The 20523-nt window shown below is 41.9% G+C and overlaps 1 protein-coding gene across 6 annotated transcripts in view; it reads right to left on the bottom strand.

Moving 5' to 3' along the window:
* The window catches only part of Ntrk3 (neurotrophic receptor tyrosine kinase 3), a 385084-nt gene that overhangs the window by 27985 nt on the left and 336576 nt on the right, over window positions 1-20523 (bottom strand). The gene's annotated exons all lie outside the window — the stretch shown is intronic.

The following is a 20523-nucleotide window of genomic DNA, read 5'->3' as shown; positions in this document are numbered from 1 at the left end:
TGCAAGAGCCCTGGAATCCATCGACTTCACTTCAGAAGTAGTACAAGACTATTGTCTTGTGTGTAGGTAAAATTATTTGGTTCAAGGCCCTTTTTTGTAGTTTCTAAAGGAGGCAGAATATGTTCATTTTTAAAGGTATATACGGTGACTGTAATAGAATGTAAAAATGCTGCATATACTGATACGTTAAGTATCTGCAGGACAATAAATGTAGTAAAATACAGCTCGTTCATAAATAGTTTGTCATTATCACTCATGTAAAACTGGAAATACATAAACATAAGCAAATATATAGCAATAGTGTATAATTTAGTGAATGATATGCAAGGGTCCAGAAAGCTACTAAACCAATAGTTTTCTATAGAGACAGAAGTAAGGAAGTTCCAGATTTTAGTATATGTATTTCTATAGTGTGTGAATTTTTACAATGATCGGGTACCACATTTTAAAATTCCAAGATAAAATCAAACACAAACATTTGACTAGACAGACAGAAAACAGCAGACATAAGTACACATAAAAATATCAGTTTTATAAAATAAGTATGTTTGTGATAGAATATGCTAGAATGGTTTGTCTCATCTGGTCTCTTGACTGAAAACAAGCAGAAATCAGTGATGTACCAATACATCACTCTGGGTATATAATTTTAAATAATGGAACCCTCCATTTGATGCTAGTATGCGTCTCAGTTGGTGGGTTTTTTATATATATACAATACAGAGAAAGTTTTAAATTGAAATCTCTGTGTTCAGAAAAGAAGAAATTCAAGAGTGCTGGGTGCAAACTGTGATGAGCCTAAGCGTTTGAGCAGACAACTGTCAGAAGAACATTAGCTAGTCACAGGGGCTCCCTTTAGAAGACTTTCATGGAGTAGCAGCACCAATGTAGGTGACATTTATACTACATTCCTCCAGGAGTAAGGTCGATAACATGGCAAAACCAGCAAAAATTGGAAGTCAAGAAACCCTAAATTTTGTTATGATTTTTGATGAGTACTTAGCCTTTAAGTGTCTTCAATTTCAAAATATGAATTAAACAACAAGGCTGCCTCAGAATCATGGATACAAAAACCTACTAGGTTATCACTAAGTGTGGAGATGTACACACGATACAATAATTGCTCACTGTATACATCTTCACATATTCCTGGACAATATAGTAAATGTAACTTCCTTTATTGCCCATAAGAACCCATATTGATTTCCTTCCAGCATAACCAGAAGACTCAGTCTGTGAAAAGTAGTGGTCTAATAATTCATAACGATAAAACACTCATTGACAAATATCTCCACCCTAAAATTTACCCAGACATAAGCTATCAGGAAGCCATAGTCTCAAGGATAAGAACAAAACTAATTAATGAATAATGATGTCATATATTCTCTTATTTCATCCTTTCTCTATTCCTGTGCAGCAGCTGCCTCTATTGTGCCCACTTCTCAGATGAAAATAGGATGACTTGCTCAAGCTTTGCATGAGTAACATCAGCTTGTGATCAGATCTTTCTATGGGATATCTTAAGGATCTTGAAGCTAACCCTGAAAAAGGATAACATAAACTAATAAGGTCCAGGAAAGATGCTGAAGAATGATTCTAGAAAAAAATGTAGGAAAACAAAAGTTGGAATGAATTGCTAGAGAAGAAGCCCCTGTCTGCTCTAGGATGCCTTTCACTGCCCCATCACTCCTTTCCTCTGTCCTCTCTTACACACCCTCATAATCCACAAAGTTAGGAATTAAGAAACACAGAAGGAAGAATTGCTTAGGAGAGGCTTTGCTCATTGGGTGTAGATGTCAGTCTATAGAAATTAGGTGGTCATGGGTTCCTAAGACCTGTTCTTTTGTTTCTGTCCCTCAGTCTGTGCAGGATTCATTGGGATTCTTTGCTTCTTAGACCACCATGTAGGTTGACTTAAGAATATGAAACTTCTTTAATTATTAAGTCTGTTTCCCATGAAAACCATCATTCTAGACATATGAGGATCAACATGAGACAGTATGAGTCACACTATCTACATAAAATTCTCTTTAAACCCAGAAACCATTAATATTTTGAAGGAATAGACTCCTAGTAAAGATACCAGGTAGGGGAGGAACTTAAGCTTCAGATATCCATTCTGAAGTCAATTCGTCAGCTAAGGAGCTATAAGGAAAGTCATCAACTGTTCCCAAACCTACACAAAGCAAGGAAATCTCCTCTGGACCTTCTGTCCAAGCAGCTTCCTGGTAACTCTGTTCCTTTGCAGTGGAATGCACTTGACCCATTACCCATTAAAACAGTGCTAAAGGCTCTCATGATGTCACTCCCATATCAGTAAGGCTGTGGATAAAGGTGCAAGGTACCCAGATAAATTTAAATTTAAAACAACTAAGTTATAGCCATGAATACTACACAGGACACATGCATAACTAAGAATGTGGGTTTTGTCTGAAGCTCCACTCTAACAAGGTATCTTGTGTTTTTATTTTCTAAAGCTGACAACTCAAGGTTCCAGATCCACATGGGAATGTCAACTGTATCCCATTGCCCCCTTTCTCTTTCCCTCCTCCTCCTGTCTGGTCTCTCCTTTGCTCTAAAGGGTATGAATGAGTTCACTGTCCTGTGTACCACAAAGCTTCTGCTCTGTCCTCCAATGCTTTCCCAATGTGTTCTACCTGTGAGTGTGGCCCAAAGCAAAAAGAACTGGTAGTTACAGTTTTCCTTGGTAAACAGAGCTCTGTTTTCTTCTACCTACAGATCCTTGGGCAAATAATTAATCTTGACTGAGCTTCAGCCTTCTTACTAAAAAAAATAGGACTCATATCTACAATCACCTCTCAGGAGTGTCTGCCATACTTGTTAAAACGCAGAAACCTGGGATTTTCCACAAATCCAGTGGATTACACAGTTGTGAGTAAAGACATATGACACTCATGATGCCCACACATTGCGATATCATCATGTAAGTACCACACGCTGATGGGTTGCACCACTGGAGTTCCTCTTTCCATATAGTCTAGAGATGCTTTCATTCTGCAGGGACCAAGAGTTGAATAGCTGCAAAATAAACCACCTTAACACTGTGATAGAGTTGCTACTTATTAAAACCTATGATATTTTCTATGTTGTCTTTTACAGATAAACTCTGAGAAGCACTGAATTAGACTCAAAGGGAGAGGCAGACTGGAAGCTACATTTGTTTGAATAACAGAAATGAGACGATGGCTCTTTTCTAATATGTTGAAGAATTACCAAAATACCATCAATTCCTTAGCATCAAATGCCACTCAGTGTTTTTATTGTTTGTTTGTTTGTTTGCATGCCTGTGCATGCGTGTGTGCAAAAGAAAGCACTCTTTTAAAGTCTGATTAATTTAGCAATGTTTCTTCGTGTCTCAACCTATTGTTGCCTTTGCTCTCATATTCTCCTTGGGTCATTTGAGCCACCAACTTCTCACATTCTGGATTAATTCATTATATTCCCATGGGTCACTTCACATGCTCCTAGATCTTCTATATTCCTAACACCTGATTGTATCTGATCAAGTATTTACAGTCATGATGGGAGCCAAGTTAATAAATGCTGCCATGTGAAACATGTAAATGCTTCCTCTGAAACATGGTGGGAGATGAAGTGTGTCTCCCTTTTATATGATCAGTGGATTGTGTCTGATCACTCATTATACAGTCCCCTTTCACCTAATGACTTTAGCAGCCATTGATGATCATTGCCAAAATCCATTATTTCATTAGTGGTTCAAAAGGATGACACTCTAATTATAGTATTCCTTCTGTATTAGTAGGAAATCTATAAATAAAAACTTCCCTTCATCTGCTATGTGATTGTACTGATTACAGCTTCTATGAGTCAGGCAAGATGGCTGCTTGACTAGTTCCCTCTATTTACTAGTTTTTAGAACACTGAATTCATCCCCTAGCATTATGGTTGAAATGTGGTTGGAACACATAGGCTTGTGTATTTGAACACTTAGGTGCCCAGCTTATGGTGTGCTTTTGCAAAGTTGAAAAGAAGCTTTGCTGAAGGAAGCGGATCCCCGGAAGTTGGTCTTGAGGTTTAATACCCCATCCTTACTTCCTGTACCCTCTCTGCTCCCTGACTGCTAACACAATGTGATCGGCTGCCTCTGCTGCCTCCATGATGCCTTCCCCTCCAGGATGGGCTATACCCCCTCGAACCGTGAGTCAAATAAGCGCTTCCTCCCTTAAGTCGGTGCTTGTCGCTTATTGGTGATAGCAATAAGAAAAGCAGATGCAGCCTTCTCCGAGGGTCAGCTGTGAGAGCTTTGTTTTGCTTCTGAAAAGCGTTTCCAGGACTTGCTCTTTTTTAAACACACACTTGAAGTGCTTTGGTCCGCTGCAGTGGCTGTTTTTGATGCCTCGTTTCCTTCCATCGTAGGCCAGTGGAAACCTCTGAAAGCTGTGCCTCGCTCTTCTCGTATAACCCCGTCAGTCTTTGATAGCACCTTCCCTTCTGACATAAGAGAATATTCTAGGCTTCTCTTGAACATTTCGTGTCAGAGTCTTTGAAGCTGCTGTTTCTCCAAGGATCTCTGCATCTTTTTGATGCACAATGGAATTTTGGGGCCATAATAGGGCTCATAATATGAGTGCTCAGTGCTACTAGGGTGGTCATTACTTCTGAGTCTTTAGAGTAGGAAATTCAAAGCTAGGGAATCATTTTTTGTGAAAGGGAAAAACTACATCATGACTTCATGATTTTGTTTCATCCACACTCAAATTTAGGATTGCTCGACTTCCTTTGACTTTGTATTGCAATTTTCCTCTTATGCTAAAAATCTTGATTTCTAGAATTTAAAAAGTTATTGAATTGTTCTCAACATATTCTTCACTTCTTAATCGTGCTAAAACTGTGTACATAGTTTCAACATCAACCCCCCTACACTGCTTTGAATTTCTTCTGCCCTTAAGACACTGACTGGAGAAGAACAGAAAGTGCAGCTGTGTCTTAACCCCTTCAAAGTCACTACACCAATAGACTTCCTATTTTATTTCTTTTTTAGTTTTAGAAAAAAAAATTTGATTTTCATTTTCCAACTTATTTAATATCACTACTTGTTGATCTTGCTAAAAAAAATGGAAACATAGTTTCAATCTCAAAAGCACAAAGTGAGATCCTTTTATATAACTTACAGTTCTTATTCTACTACTGCCCTCACCACTAGGCAACCTTACTCTCACCCTCCTATGCAGCACAATTTGGGTTTGGTCTAGTTTATGCGCCCCCCCCCTTTTTTACAAAGGCACATATCGATTCAAATTAATTTCTCTGTTCTGTGCTTTGCTTTCTTAACAAGAGTTCACGCTTTCCATGTATAGCTGTACAGGACTTGCCATGTATGCCAGCTGCTTAGTTTACCCAGTCAACCCCACTGACAGAAGAGCCTGGACTTCCTCTCATGGAAAGCATGAGACACCAAGAACCTTGCCTGCTCCTGTGATTGCACACCTGAGTCTGCAAAGCTCGGAGACGCTTGAAGACCTCAAAGCATGTCCTCAGTGAGCACAGTTGTGAGGGAGGTATTTTTGCAGATCCTCAACTCTTATAGGCACCTTTTCTGAACTTGAATTTAGAACTCTCAGTGGTCTAGGAAGTTCTCTGGTGATCAGAACCGAATTCTTGAACTCTGAGTCTCCGATTCCAAAACATAAATAAATGAAAAAAATAATAAAAACCCAAAGGGAAAACAAACCTAAAAGGTTATCATGTGAGATAAAAAATAAAATAATCCTTGATAAGAGACCAATATACAGCCCAGGCAAATAGCTCAAAACCTTGAGTCACATGTCAATAGGAAAAAAATATCCCTTTCCTTCACAGATGTTGCTTGCTGTGATCCTGGTTCTTGGATCACAAATAATGATAATAATCATAAAATAATAAAAAAATAAAAATTGGATAGAATTGATCCTGAATCATCCTCTGTATTAACAATAAATAAGTTCATTAATAATGCATGTGGGAATTGGCAAACAAAGGAGATAAATTTCCATTCACATTTTACTTTTATCTTCTAGAGTCACCAAAAGCTGGTGTATATAGATATTATTTTAATATACTGCCTGTTTCTGCACATTGCTAATAATTGCAGAGATACTCATTCCAAAAAAAATTCGTAACATTTAGAAACTTATGGTCACTGGACATTAAATATTAAATTTAAATCTTCACACACATTTTTGTCACAGCAAACTATGATAGAGTGGCCAATAAAGGGCTTTCAAGCATAAAAATAAATTATATAAAGATAAAATTCAGTGTGGTAACTGAAATGAAAATATAAATTCAAGAAGAAAGAGGAGCCATGTAAAAATGGCTGTTTAAGAACTTGTTCATGTGTTAAATAGATGCTGTACCAAATTGCTCTGGTATTTAAACTTCATTAGAGGCATTAAAGGAATGATGTATTTTTTAATGTCAATGTTTACAATATTCTGGAAATGAAGGCAGCACTTGCAACTTTTTAAAAGATTGCAACCAACTATATAGAAGTTTTCCCAATGACAACTTCAAATGTATGAGGGACATGCAAAATTTTCCAAAATTTTTATGGGATCATAAAAGTTTGGAACATTTAGGTCTAGAACCTTTCCATGCAGAAGTGAAAGGTCCTGTCTCTCTTGTCTTTCCTCGGGTCTCTGACTGAGCCATTCCCTAAAGGAGGTAATAAGAAGAGACGGGGTGAAGGGAGAGCAGCATGCTAATCAGTGTAGGTGTCTATTTAAGACCCAAGCACCCTTCCTTCATCCTAGCCCCTAGTCTTCAGTCTCAGCTGCATCCTTGAAAGCCCAAAGTACATAGTGCAGATGATATGGAGTGTGGGTTGGCTGTAGGGGACCCAGCCCCAGTTCTTCTTGGGTGTAGAATATTATGCACCACAGGGAATCCTCAGACCTCCTAAGTCTTCCTCCACAGCTTTCATCTAGCTCCTGAACAGGGACTTGTGTTTGTCCATTTTCATTTTGCTGTAGTTAGAGGGAGCCCATTATTGTAGGTCAAAGAGAAAGTCAGCTAGGCTGTAGAAGATCCTCGTGCCTCTTTGTCTATTCCAGGGACAATGGGACACCAAAGCATATACCTCTCACCCAGACATTGAAAACATCTACCCTCACAAACACTGACTAGATATGAGACACAGTAACCCGTACTCCAAATAGATAGACCAAGACCAAGCAAAGAAGAGTAAATGCATATTTACAGGGCAGAGTATTTCTGCAAACAACTCAAACTTCCTCTTTTTGGAAGGAAAATGGGTCAAGCCAGACTTTGGGAAGGAGATAATAAGGCAACCTATCTTCTTTGAGGAATTGGCTGCAAAGAATTGTTCAAACTTTGAAATGTATGTTTATGACCAAATGGTCTAATCATCAAGAGACTGCCACTCAGGGCAGATGCTATTTTTTTAAATTCAGTTTTAGTGTTTCTTAGTTGCATGTCTTAGCACAGAGAAAAATACCCATGTACACTTAAGAAAGAAAGAAAACTCCAACCTATATCTTTTTCAACCCCTGAGAAGTCTGTTTAACACTTAACACTGCCCCAATAGATTTTGCCTCTTGCATCCTGCTCTGCCACGTCCCAGAAATACATTAGCCAAGGACAGCTATCACGCTGAACATGACACTAGCTACTATTGTCCTAGTAGCCACCACTACAGTCATTAAAATTAGTTCCTCCTTGCTCCGGAGTTTGGGGTTTTCAAATATAGAGTATGCACACTAGTTTTGGTTACACACTAACATATCAGGAGGAGGGATGTGGGATGTCTGAATGTATAGACAGAACACTGTGTGCGCTTTGTGAGGACAGTAGCAGATGCTGACACAGACACGGACCTTCTGGACATGCTCCTGTCATGTAAGGTTGATGAATACTCCCTTGGGCATTTCTTGAAATTAATAGCCTTATATAAAAGAAAGGTCCAAAGTTTTCTTCCATTTTTTTTTCCTCAAGACAATAGAAACAAATGTTTTTACTCTAAACCAATTGATCAATTGATTAGCTTTGTTAATAGCTTCAAAACTTTTCAGACCACTGGAATCCTTTCAGGAATGAGTGTTACTCATTGCTGGGAATGTTACTTATTCCAGCTGCTGGGCTCCTTAGCGGTTCCCCCCTTACAAACATGGGAGATTTTCAGCGCCCGAGCAATACTAATTTGCCGTTCTGAAACTGTCCCAGCTCCTACCTTTTCTCCCTCCTCTGCCCCTCTCTCATCTCAGGCTTCTACCCAACTGTTGCATTTCCTTTAACCAGCTGTTTGGCTTTCTTCCCAGTCCATTCATTCACCTATTCATTCACTAATTCATTTTCTATCATTAATTCATTCGCTATCATTAATTCATTCGCTAGGCATAAGCCTGAAGTGGCATAGGGCAGTGGAACATGGAGTGATCTGGAAAATAGGGACTGTCCCCTTTAAGATGGGTTAATTCTTTTTTGTTGTTGTTTTGTTTTCAGAGCTGAGAACCGAACCCAGGGCCTTGTGCTTGCTAGGCAAGCGCTCTACCACTGAGCTAAATCCCCAACCCGGAGAAGGGCTAATTCTTGCTTCCACAGTTGTATCCCTACTAAGAAATTGTAACTGCTACAGAAGGAGGGAGCCTGTGCAATGGAGGAACACCCAGGGCCTGGCGGAAGATGGTTGTTTTTTGTTTGTTTGTTTGTTCTTTTTCTCTCAGCGGTGCTTCTCTAGTCTCGAGTGCATCTGTAACTTATTTTTCCCTCTGCAGGAGCTCTCAGGATCCGGAACTGTTACTTTGTATCCAGGATCTTGCAACTTTCGCTCTTGCTCAGGGCCCTTGCCTTTAAGTTCCCCACCTCAGATTTCTAGGTGTCACAGTCTTAACAGTGGCTCCGCTCTCTCTGTCATTTCCCTTTCTTGTCTGAGGGGGGGTCTTCTTTCCACGATGTGCAATTCTTTGTCCCACTGAACTGGGCAGGACCTTGGACAACCACCCTCACCTTAACAAGCCTACATTCTCTCCAGGTGTCATTTGGAGTGTCAATCTTGTCCTGCCTCCTAAATCTAAGGTCCTCAGAATTGAAGGTTTGAAAGAAACGACACTGAAGCTATAATTTCTGAGCACAAACAGGTGGGAAAATCTTTAGAAATTACCCTACACATCTCCAGACAAGGGTGGAGAAATCTTTAGAAACTACTCTACACATCTCTCCAGACATGGAAATCCTGGCCAGAAGAAACCCAGTGTGACAAATTCATTCTGGTTTCTATGTAACTATATTGTTTGACTACAACATAGATATACCTCAAAGTATACAACTGAAAAGCCCCCACTTTCAGTCATACGAAGATTAATGTTTGGTCCTATAGTATGTTGGTCAATCTTCATTGTCAGCTTGACTGGGTTTAGCATCACCTAGATGTGAAGATGCTTCCAGAGAAGTATAACTAAGAGAAGACCACCCTGAATATGGATATGCCAGACCACAGGCCAGGATTCTAGATTGAATAAGAGAGAGAGAGAGAGAGAGAGAGAGAGGAGAAGACCAGCAGAGAAGCAAAGCTCACCTCTCTCTGCTTCCAGACTATGGGCACAAAGTGACAAGGCACCTCACAGTCCCACAGCCATGACTTCCAGCCATCTTGGATGGCATCCTCTCAAACCATGAGCAAAAACAAGCCTCTCCTTCTTTCCTTCAGTTGCCTTTGTCAGGTATTTTTGTCGCCTGTCTTAGGGTGTCTATGGCTGTGAAAAGACACCATGACCATGGCAACTCTTATAAAGGAAAACATTTACTTGAGGCTGGCTTATAGTTCAGAGCTTTAGTCTATTATCATCATGATTGGAACCATGGTGGCGTGCAGGCAGACATGGTGCTGGAGAGGTAGCTGAGAGTTCTACATCGGGATCAGCAGGCAGTAGGAAGAGAGTGTGACACTGGGCCTGGCTTGGACTTCTGAAACATCAAAGCCCACCCCCAGGGACACACTTCCTCCAACAAGGCCACACCTCCTAATAGTGCCACTCCCCGTGGGCCTATGGGGGCCAATTGATTCAAACCACCACATCACAACAGCAAGAAAGGTAGCTAATCCATATGTTTACCTTTTTTCTGTTGCTTTATAGCTGGACTTTAAGTCCCTGAGCAAAGCCATTTTTTTTTTCAGTTTGTGTGGATGAAGATAGATTGGTCTAAACATTATTTTGATTTTAAAACCATGATACCTAAACGTACACTTAAAAATTCCATGTCTATCTGTGAATTCACTCTGGACACAGAAACTCCCTGGCTCCCATGCCAGGGAGACCCGGCACTAGGGACCGAGACTTCTCTACAGTGACACTACACCTCAGAATTGTGAAGTCAGACTTGCTTTTGCCTCTCCCCTGTGGTGATATTTTATTTGTGCTGAAATGTGGTGATATTTTAGTTGTGCTTTAATAAATAAAGCTTGCCTGGAGATCAGAGGGGAAAAAACCAAAACATTATAAGTAAACAAATAAGTCAAGCAGCGGTAGCACACGCCCTTAATCCTATTACATGGCAGGCAGGATCTCTGTGTGTTCAAGGCCACACTAGAAACAGAGCCAGGTGTGGTGGCACACACCCTAAATTCCCAAACTAGTTAACCATGGAAGTCTGGAGGTCTGTACAGACAGACAGCAATTGACAGAGCTGGGTAGGAAGAGGAAGTGATGTAGCTGAACGGAGAGAGCAAATCAGATGGCAGAAGAGCAAGGCATATAGGTGAGGGTAAACAGGAAGTCACGGCATTTTGGAAGCTGCAGAGTTGGTGAGGTAAGGTTAGCTGTGGCTTTCCCTATTTCCCTGATCTCTCCCAGGCTTTCACCCATATGTCTGGCTCCATGTTTTTTATTTAATAAGACCATTTAGAAATTCATCTACACTCCCCCTCTTCCCAAGAGCATGGCTGCAAGCTATCCTCTCACTTTTTTTGTTGACAAATTGAAGATCTCGGCCCCAAGTATAGTAGGTACTTGGAACTGTTCCGAGGAAAAACAGAGAGAAAATATACAAAGACATTAGAGTGGAGCTCCTTCAAAGCAGGGCTTTGTGACAGTTTATGCAGTCGGCATCCATTTAGCACAGTCTCAGAGGAGAGGCTGTCTTGCATCTGAGCCTCTAGCCCCTGGATTAGGAAAAAATCCTCAGAGTCTTCCAAAACTACAAGGAGTTAAGAGCCAAGCTGTTTAGCAATGTGAGCCTAGAGGATAAATAAGCCCACTGTGATTCTTCCCAAGTCTCATACCTAGAGCTGAATCCGCCAGGAGCAAAGTTCTTATATGGGTGCTCCTGGAATACACACCTTTTCTAACGTCTTCTCTCCCTTCCCTTCCTAAACCGGGACTAAATGCTGGCATCCATTCAAAGTCCCCCCTGTCCTTCAGTACACCCAAGCAATGTGTATATTTCTGTATTAGAGAGAGCAAACATTGCAATGAAAAAAGACTTGGCCCTTATTTTCCTTCCCAGATGCCTTGACTCTAGCCTCTTGGCTGCACTGAAATCTTCTCATGGAAACAAACTTTCTAAGATGTTCAAAGAACTCAATTCACAGAACAAAGCTGGAGGTCTCAACTCAGCTCAAACTCATAGATCAAACTGGAGTCCAAAGAAGCCACCTAGACCTCAAATGTGCACACTAATACTACAAATAAAGGAAGGCAAATCGGTCCACTGACTGATCCTAGGTATTTTTAATTACCCTGTAATGCTCCTGTACCAGCAGTTAGGTTCCAGCTTATATTCACACTGATTTAGGCCAAATTACAAATCATCTCTTGCAAACAAAGTTTTACTTGGCTAAATATTTTGTTGCCCTTCATGAGTTACAATAAGTGATACTGAAAATTTGTATGATAATTCAGGAAGCAGAGGACCAAAGGAACCAGAGGAATAATGTATAACTGAGCAGGGGCTATATACCAGTTGAGTATCCATAGCATGTTTATCCTCTGGAAGACTTACATCCTTGTGTGTGGAATGAGGATAATAATGCACCTACTCACAACGTGTACCCAAATGAAATGAGGTAGTAAATGAAAGAAGAAATATACATGCATGGGGATTTGAATCTAAATCTTCCTTGCAAGCATCTCCCAAAGAGACTTAGACATTCTGCTCAGTGAGCCCTTACAACAGTGAGGCAACCATAGTGGATGAGAGACCAGATCGGGGATGGAAAGATAGTCCATCAGTCATCAGCAAGAAGGAATGCATCACCATACTCCAAGCCCTTCTCTTTGTGAGTTTTTAAGTTCAAGATGGTGCCACCAGGAAGCACTAGGCACAGTTTAGAGGGGCAGTCAGGAATTGCATGACTGCCAGTCTTGATCTCTGCATCTGGGATGTCTGAAAAAAAAAGCATGGCTATGGTACCCAGGAAGGCCAGTTAAAGTGAATTCCAGAGAAGACAAGACTGGGGCTAGCTAGAATACACAACATTGTCTTTGGGCTGGGCCCCACGACACCATGCTCTGAGTGGGAGGCTCTACTGTAGGAGATCAAAGAAAATTGAAATGAGTGGCTTTAAGAAAATGAACTAGGAGGAACTGGAGAGATGGCTCAGTGGTTAAGAGTACTTGCTACTTTTGCAGAAGATCAGAATTCTGTTCCCAGCATTCACATGGTGGCTTACAATCATCTTAATTCAAGTTCCAGTGGGTACAATGCCCACTTCTGGCCTCCATGGGCACCAGGCATGCATGCAGTGCAAATACATGTGTGTGTGTGTGTGTGTGTGTCTATAAATATGCAGGCAAAACATTCGTACGTATAAGGTAAAGTTACTAAAACTTTAAAAAGAAAAAGGAACTGAACTATGAAACAGTCTTTTATTCAAAAGGCAAACTTAGCCAGGAATTGGCTCCATTTCTGGTTTTCTCAACAACAATAATAAAAGTAACAACAATAATAACTCCTATCATTGACTACCACACTTACCTTCAAACAAAGGAACTGGATTCTTGAATCACATATTATAAGTCTGGTTTCTGTTACCCAAGGGCATGTACCCAGGGCCATGTTCTACCCTGAGCTGTGACCCCAGACCTGTGATGCCTGTTTGTTTGTTTGTTTGTTGCTGGTTGCTCACTTGCTTTTGTTTTTATTTTAAGAAATGGCCTTACTAAGTTGCCCAACCTGGCCTTGAACTTACTCTATAACGTAGGCACAACCCTTCTGCCTCTGCATCCCACGTGCTGACATCACAAGTGTGTACACTATACCGACTGAGTGCTATTTTTACTGTATAGGAATCTGAAATGACAACAGATATACACCACAGGTGCCATGAGGGAAAGGGGTTATTTAACAATCCATGGAATAGTCTTCCTCATGACCCAGAGAGAGCACATTTCCAGGGAAACTCAGGATGAGAGCCTGCCTGCCTCCTCAGCTTTGGCTGAAATACCCAGACCAGGTGACCTTCCTAACTGATGGTCTTTCCTAACTCCAGGATCCAATTCTAGCCCTCCTGACTCACCATTTGTGAGGTCTGTCATACAGAAGTCATGTCTGGATGTTAGGAGAAGCCTGTGCAACTACTGTTGGGCCCTGTATTATTGCCTTAGAAGCAGACAACACAAAGCAACTTCTGCTTAATCCCCAATCCCAGTCACCTCAGGGCCTGGGACTAATTAAGGAACATCTAAGGATGGCCATCAGCAGGCAACTACTCTGAAAAGTGCCAAGGAGCAGTGTTTAATTGCATCTCCTTCAGTAGCAAAGCGCCTGTATCATTGCTGACTGCTTCCAAGCCATCTACAAGGAGGTTATATCCACTGTGGTCTTCCTTCATTCCTTGTGAAGACTTTCTGGACACAGTGCCTTTGTATATCACTCATTTCTCAGGACCAGGAGCTCCTGAATGCTGCCTTGGATGAGGAGAGACAAGTAAGTAGTCGTGTGTTTGGACCTAGAGAAGAGATGAATCGAAGCAAGGCCTGACACTTCTGGAAAACTCAGAACCCTGCGTACTTTATTCAGTGCCCCTGGACAGGAGCAGGATCTCCTGTTAGAAGAATTGATGGATGCAGAAACAGAACCCAAAGATGGATAAAAGAGCTGCCGCACTCCTAAGTAGCCCTCAAGATAGGAATGGCATAATATCATGATGTAGACACAAACTCATAGCCAAGTCACCTCAAGAAATCACTTTACCTCTTGAAATCTCAGCTTGTCCATACATTAAATATTAATAAGATTTACCATGAGGATTAAATGAGAACAATCCATGGAATTTGAGCAGGGTGCGTGGAGCTTGGGAACTCTCAATATATGTTAGCAAAGAACTGTCACAGTGATGGTTATAGAGCAGATGTGGGAGTGTTAGTCTATTGCTCGACTGTAAGTACGTTTGCATAGAGTAATCTCTGAGCCAGGCATTTAGATAATTTAAGTGAGTGGGTGATTTTCTACCGTGTAAGTAAACAGGCATGTTTGGTGGCCAGGGATGGTAGAGATTAGGTTGAATTAGGGAATCAGTTCCCAGTGTCCTTGGCTGTAGCCCTTTCAAAGTAAAGCTACCCTGAGGAAAGATGAGAAGTCTTTTCCGATTTTGCATTGATACAAACAGCAAGCCAGGCATTTGCTTCCCTTTTTCCTCTGGACACTGCCTTTCCCTTTCCAGTAAGGTCATGTACTGCAGGCTCAGCAGATCAAGCAGAAAGGTACAGCTGTAGGCAGGGGTAAGAACTACGACTTCCAGATCACTCCAAATTAGTCATTTTAGCTGGAGGGAGACCAGAGCCTTTGGGCCCCCCTTGTGTTTTATTAACCGCCAGCTGAAAATGCCAGAAGAAGCTAGGGAAATGCAAAGGAGTGGAGGACAGGGAGCACTTTGCATATTTTAATTACTTCAGTAAACAATACATATCACAGCAGAGACCTGTCATCCATGGCTGCATCCCCGGGCTAAGGAAAGTTGGAAGCACATCAAGGGAGGGGGGACGATATGAGGAGCAAGCCAGGCCTTGGCAAACTCCTGGCTGCCCCATCTAGCCTCGCTGATGCCTGCTGGAGCAGCTCAGATGAGGCTCAGGACATCGGAACTTTGCATACCCCAGAGCTTTCTTGTGAATTAAAATGCACCTGCTTGTCCAGTGAAAATGGGATGCTTCTTTAAATTATGAAACAAAATCCTTTCATCCTAAAGGATGGATACTCACAGCCAAAGAGGAAAGAGTTCACTTGCAGGACCACACACACAAAGCAGTAGACACAGTTTTTCATCTTCAATGAAAGGAGGGAATTCAGCTTAGAAAAAAAAATAGAAGAGTGACATTCTCGGGGAAGCCTGAAGACGGCTGATAATGGCAGCTAAAGTATTCTGTGAAGTGCAGAATGATTTATCAACACAAGCTGGTACATGACTGTTTTATTCAGCACAAATTCCTAGTTAGGTTCCCCTGAGAAATTCCAGGAGAGGGGTATTGATTGACCCAGTCACGCTACCCTAACAGAGACCAGAGACATCTCCAGCACTCTAGAAGGGAGGCAGCACAGCATGAGCAGAAACCTGTAATCCTATGGAAAGTCACTCAAGTCACCTGAGATCTTGTCACAGTCCTCTCTAGGTGCCACCCCAAGTTTCTGGAAGCTTAGGGTTCCTTTCAGTCTCAACATTCACATCTGTAATAATGATGTATTAGACTGAGGGGTGGGGGTGTTAAAATTCTTCTCTGCTCAGAAACTACATGAATTTGTCCAAAGCATAATTATTTATCGGAATCAGTATGCAAAGAGAATTGAACAAAGATCCTTTATAGTACTTGCAGCCTTGGAAATCTGATTTTTATAGAGGGATGTGTGTGTGTGTGTGTGTGTGTGTGTGTGTGTGTGTGTGTGTGTGTGTGTGTGTGTGTGTGTGAACGTGTGTGTACTTACACACACATGTATATGTGGACAAGCTCATGAGAACAAGAGCCCAACCTCGGAGACCCTCCGCTCTAACATTACATCATACTGCCTGCCTCATCTACAGGCTCCTATGTCCCTATCTATAAACTGGTAGGTTTTAGGAGGGGATGCACTGATGGACTTCTAGGTATCATCTGGTTCAAAACATAAAGTTCCAGTGAAGCAGAGAGTGAATAACCTCAGAATGCTCCCCCTGCCTTGGGAGAAGCACCGAGTTCTGGGGCCCACTTACTTCAACTCAGCTTGCTGTTCTGCACCAGGATCCCAGGAGGCCTCTCTGCAGAGAAGGGAGTTAGAGCGGGAGGTAGTCTCAGATGAAAGGGATAGAAGCTCAGTGCCTCCATGCAGCATGTGGCCTTCCAGGCCATCAGGGGAGGCCTGCAGCTGTGGGTTACACCTTCTCCCTTTGGAAACAAGCTCTGCCTCTTGGCTTCTTCTTCAAGGTCAGAAGTTGGGGGTGTGGGGGATGGGGGTGGGAGTGCTCACAGGATCAACACAGGAGAAAGTCTTAAACACTAAGCCAGAAATCACAGTTGGATGGTTTTAGCTCTCCTCTCTCCCAAACACAATCCTACTCTTTCACACATGTCCTGTTTTCAAAAGCTTCCCTAGCCTACTGAAGTCTTTTCCTAGGTCATCTAGTGGGTCCCCCCAAAATGAGCCAGGCTAAGTACTAGAGTGGGTGATCTCCAGGAATAGAGCCTTCAAAACTTTTGCCGCCGCCCCATAACAGAGGTGAAAAAAATAGTTTCAGCGTTTCACCTTTGAGGCCAGAGGTAGAGCCCTTGTCTCAGTGAACAAGGCCACAGAATAGCAATGTTGGGAGCCATTACACAGCCTCATGAGACATGGTAAGTGAATTAAGATGCATGGCTTTGTTCACCCTCTTGAGATCTAAAGTGATTATTACCAACCACTTTGCATGGAGGAAAGGAGAGAGGTAGAAAAGAAAGGAAAGAGGGAGAGAGATTAGATAGTTTATTTTTAAAAAAAGAAAGAAGGGAGGGAGAGAGGGAGGGAGGGAAGAAGGAAGGAAGGAAGGAAGGAAGGAAGGAAGGAAGGAAGATGTAAGACATAAGCCTAAAATATTCTGACTCTAATAATCAATATCTTTGAGTGCACTTCCAACTTGAAGGAAGACTGACCAGTAAAGATTTTTTTGTTATTGTTGTTTGTTTGCTTGTTTTTCAGTAAAGATAGTGTAAAGCATGCAAACTGATGAGTTGGAGTTGTGGATTTAGGAAAACGTGTTAGATAGCTTACAATTTGATTTCTATAAACATCCCCATAGAAGTTGAAGAGCGACTTTCATGCTGAAATATCTGTATCAGCAGATGCGATGAAGTCAGATGAGAGCTCACAGCATCCCAGACAGCACTCATAAAGATGACACCAGATTGCAACTTATGCTTCTCATAGACAGACTGGAAGCAGCAGTTAGGCATGGACTCTGCCTCCTTGGTCTGCCCATGCTGACTTTTCTCTGTATAACTCCCAGCTTAGCTGCAGGGGCAATATTGATGATTTCTCAGCTGAATTCCTATACCAAGCCATTTCTGGGAAAGGCAAGGCTTCCTTACTGAACATCTTGGTCTCCAGTAATCTGTTCAGCCACAACAACATCTATCATCACACAGTTCAAATTATGTTACCTTTGAATGTTTGAACATCTAGTTCCCATAACCATCTCTTTCTGTAATATCAGTGTGTGTCAGAGGGAAAACAAATGGAGGAATGAGAAGAAAGCCTACATAGGAATGAGAAGGAAGAGGACAGAGAAAACAGCATCTAATGAATCTGGTGCCATTACATGAATCCTGGTCTAGTACTAGAAATAATCCTACTCCTGAATTTACTGTTAAGGTGTCACATCGACTTTTCTGTTTAAAGGATTCTGAGTTAAGCTTTCTCTCATTCTTTTACAGCTAAAAGAATCCCAGCAACACACTGGAAAATTCAACTCAAGTTTGTCTGGAATCAAATGCCTCATTCTTAGAAATGAACCCAAAGAGAGAGATTGAGGTAGAAGGTAGAGGGCCACATAGAAGCCGGCTTCCCTAATGAACACAGAACAGCAATTGTTTCCTCTCACCCACCTTGTGCCCTGCGTGGAAAGACCCATACACTAGGGCCTTATCATGCATAAGACATCATGTGATAGTTCATGACATGTGACCATGATGCTAGCATCATGAAAACTCCACCAGGGTGACAGCTTCCCCAGCCAGGTGCATGTAAATGCATTTGGCTGGAGGTCTTGGTGGATTTCTATTTTCCATCAGGGTTAACCACAAGTGGCTAGAGAGAAGAAGGCAGCAATAATCATCAGCAGAAATTAACTACTGATGGCAAGAGACAGGCACCAGCCCAGACAGAGACAGCAGAACTCACCACCCCTAGGGTCTACCCAATGGAGGTGGTGTCACAATTCTTCCAGACATATGGATTTCTTATGAGCCATTTGTTTCTAAAAACAATTACAGGAGCAAATGCACTTGACCACCTTTAAAATCAAGTTCCAATCAAAGAAGGGAAGACAAGGACTGAGACAACTCTTCTTGTGAGCAGTGTTGGATGGTATAGCCAAGAACCCTCCTGCCATCTTCTGAGGGGTTCCTACATATCCTTTGCTGGATACCTGAGCCCCACCCCATCTCAAGGAGCTCTTACCATCCTGTTCTAAGGACCTGCTTGGCTCTGAGATAATCTATGCACATTAACACAGTGCAAAATTCTAAGGGAACCAGAAGCTCCAAGAGTAATTGCCATTTAAAGGGGTGACCACCTATTCAGAAAAGAACCCAGGGAACTAACCCTTCTGTCTGAAGAAGGGGCAGTAGCCCTTCTAACTATGACTAACCCCTCCTTAGACTTAAGGCGTGTCCTGTATGTCTGAGTGGCAGGATAGGCCATAGATAACCAGTCCAAAGAAGGTATAGAACTAGATATTTCAGTTTTCCCTCCAGTCCCACTCGGACTCCACAGAGCCCCACAGATACAGAAGGGAGAAGTCAACCAGTGCTGACAGGGGTAAATGTCTGAGAAGAAAAGGTAAGTAGTTTGTGTCTATTCTACCAGGGAAGGAACTCAGAGCCATAAGTCAGAGAGAAATATCCTAGAAAGGAGAATGAGCAAAGCTTTTCTCTTTAGCTCTTGGGTGAAAAACAAAATCATGCAATAGCTCATAAGTTGTGAAGAACCAAGGTGTTATTGGGAAGCCATAGTCTAGTAATTGGATGAAAATGGTAAGTGGTGCTTGAGAGCCTGGAATACACTCTTGTAATGCTGCCATTGGGGTGGTAAGGAAAAGGAATAGCAAGGTAAGGAACAATTTCTCTCCGTCTATAAGGAACTTCCTGTGAAACTTAAAAGACATACTTTGACATACCCTGAGACCCCTATTCAGGACATCACACTGCAAAATGTTAAGGAGTTCAAAGATTAGTTACCATTGGATGGACAGAGCCCTTATCCTGGGATAAATAGGTTCTAGAAGTCCAGGTAACAATAACATTATAGGTACAGCAACCTTTAAAAAAACTGAGGAAGGATAGTGACATCCTAAAATACATATTTTCTTTATTATGTCAGGTCTGTCTTATGTATACAAATAGTGACTTTTGTGGGGAGGCTGTGGAACCTCAAGAGTCCATCTTATGCATAAAGCAAGATAATTTTTCTGGAAGATATATGAGAGCACATTGCAAACAGATTCAAAGACGCACAGTTGATATTGTTGAATGTAAACATAACATCTGAGGTGTGGTTCAGATACACCTGCTTTTCGCAGACTCATCCCCAAATCAGATGAGGTAAGTCTGTGGATTCCATTCACAAAGGCAGTATGGAACTAGGAACTATCTTCAACTCAACTCTCCACTCAACCCCGATCAACAGCACCTTTGTACAGCTTTAGAACTCAGCATGCATTCTCCCCACTCATTAACTCCACCAAAACACCATGCACTGGTCCTCCTTTGAGCGTGCATGAGAACCAGGACCCCTGTTGTACCAAGGTTACTCTTTCATCTCTGCTTAACATGGACACCACACAGGAAGACTTGCTCACATGCTTCCAAAACAAATTTCCCAGGCCCATTCCCATTCCTAAGAAAGACACAACATGGAGAAGCAGATGTTGCTCTGCCTTCATGCATGACCAGCAACAACACGGACAGCCCCCCAACACATCTACTTATAGCTCCTGACCCAGCCATGCAAATTACAATGTACACAGGACTACAGGATAGCCTAGGGAGTCCTTCTGTTCTTTCCCTTCTCTGCTTCATGCTAACTGGTACCTAAGGATGGCTACTGAGACCGACAGATAAATGGTGAGGTTTCAAACTTTGGTCAACCTGGATTTCAATGCTGGCTCCACTCTTCTCTACTTTTGTGTTTAAATGTCTGTGTGCTCATCCCTGAAGTGGGACTGTGATAACATCTTTGCAGGAACAGAGTGAACTAAATAAGTTAATTCAAAGTCCCTAGCCAAGTGTTGACCTAGAGTAGATGGTCATCAAATGCAAGTTGCCTTTCCCTCTGCCACCAGAAGGGAGAAAGAGAGGCCTTAGGATATCCTAAATGGCCAGTGTA

This window comes from Peromyscus californicus, unplaced genomic scaffold, assembly GCF_007827085.1.
Source record: "Peromyscus californicus insignis strain IS unplaced genomic scaffold, ASM782708v3 Scaffold_4__1_contigs__length_199733344, whole genome shotgun sequence".
NCBI classification, from domain to species: domain Eukaryota; kingdom Metazoa; phylum Chordata; class Mammalia; order Rodentia; family Cricetidae; genus Peromyscus; species Peromyscus californicus.
This window is presented reverse-complemented; position numbering and strand designations above follow the sequence as displayed.